We start from the raw sequence: 2,122 nt of genomic DNA on the forward strand, positions 1-2,122 counted from the left end.
GCGGAACTAGCGCTTTGCCAGACTGTCCCTAAATTTTGCTGCAGGGTTTATATGCAGGGAGTGTCGACACTGCTGGTAGACACTCTGGAGGAACTCACATGTCAGTGTGTTTGTGTAATGTGTTATGCATCGAAGTTTAAGTGAAAATGTGGCTGATGTGCTGCTTGTGGCAGCGGTACCATAACTTTGGCAAATTTGGCGTATTTTCTCGACGTCGATCTGATGCTGTCTTTCTTGTATTAAAAATTTACATTAAGCAAATAGAATAAAGAAAAAATATGCAAATATGAAAATATGAAAATACATACATAATAATAACTTTCGAAGATAAATACGCAACGCAAAAACAGTTATTAATTTTTTTTCTTGGTTGTGACCAATTCAGTTAAGTCTTAGAAAACAACATTACCAAACTTGCGACTTTCGAATTCCCTTTGAGTTGCCAAGTTTGTTTTTTTTTTTTTTCCGCACATCGTATTTGTTTGCGTCAAGTCAACACTTGCTGCAAAGAGTATGTAGATATGTCCATATGCAGCAACCTGCCAGAGACAGCAAGTTAGTAAAAAAAAAATTAGTTCTTTAACAAAGTGACAGTTGCACATTAGCACATGTCAAAGGAGCGCATCACACAACAAGAAGAAAAAAAACGGAGAAAATCGAAAATTTCCCATGCATGGACATGGACATATTCTCTAAACACATATGTACATACTCGCAAACTCAACTGCTGCATTATTTGCTTCGGCTTCCATTCCTTTTTTTATGTTGTCGAAGCTGCTTCCAAGAACTAGCAAATGTGTGTGCATACATAATTATTGTACAGGGTGTCCAATTTTAATTTATGCAAACATCTTATACCCGTGTACCAGATGGGTATTAAGGGAGTGTTGCTCAGGAAACAGCAACTTAAGAGTATAACAGTATACAAGTATAACAGCATAACAATATAACAGTCTAATAGTATAACTTTTTAACAGTATAATAGTTTACCAGTATTATACTATTTTAGTATAACAGTATAACGGTATAACAGTATCTATTACACCCTTATAGCATACAGCATAAAAGTAAAACAATGTAACAGCATATCAGCATAATTCAACAGCACAACAGTGTAACAGTATAGTATAACAATATAAGAGTATAACAATAAAAAAGCTTAGTTTAACAGTATAAAAATATACTAGTATAACAATATTACGGCATACAATTATTAAAATATAAAAGCATAGGAGAGAAAAGTTTAACGGGGTAAAAGTTTAACGGAGTAAAGCAATATAACAGCAAAACAGTATAAACAGTATAAAACAGTTAAAAGCATACCAGTATAATGGCATCACAATGTTTGAGTATAACGATTAATTAGTATATCAGTATAAAAGTATAACAACATGATGGTATAACAGTCTAGTAGTTTAACAGAATAAAATATGTAGTTGCAAGCAGTGTTGCCGTTGTGCGACTAAAGGGGCATTTTGACCCTTTTAAGCGTCAGTACCCTTTGACCCGACTTTTTGAAAATTTTAATTTTTTGGCGCTTTTCCAAAATTATGTGCGACTAAAAAATATTTCCTCCTGTAAGTACGAAAAAAGGCATCAACTAAAACTTTCAAAGGAAATGCAACTCTTCTCCTTGCAGCAACTAGATTTATGTGTATGCTTGCAACCCTGTTTTGTGCAAAGCTTGTCCCGCTATTTTCTTTATAAATTCAACAGATTTATTCTTTTACTAGTAAAGAAAAGCGAAAATAATATGGTGGCCCCTTTTTTTCGTCAATGACCCCTTTTTGCGACTTTCCGAAAATTCTCAGCGGCAACGCTGGTTGCAAGTTGTTTGTAAAACAATTGAAAGACACTAGGAAAACTAGTTTGAAAGATTTGGTTTATTGTGTCACGAAAGCCTTACAAACAAAAAGCTCCCTGGGCGTTCGAGAGATCAGAGGTTCGAATACTCAGGTACAGGATTTTTGTTAATTTTGTCTGCTTTAATTTAATTTAGTCTTAATTTTTAAAGTTTGTTTTAAAATAAAAAATATTTTTTTTTTTCATATAATGTTGAAAAACTATAGATACGTACAGATGAATGTAAGCTTTACGTGATTTCCTGCCATAAGCTTTAATC

This window comes from Rhagoletis pomonella, unplaced genomic scaffold (assembly GCF_013731165.1).
Source record: "Rhagoletis pomonella isolate Grant_MI unplaced genomic scaffold, Rhpom_1.0 Rhpom_scaffold_00006, whole genome shotgun sequence".
Lineage (NCBI taxonomy): Eukaryota > Metazoa > Arthropoda > Insecta > Diptera > Tephritidae > Rhagoletis > Rhagoletis pomonella.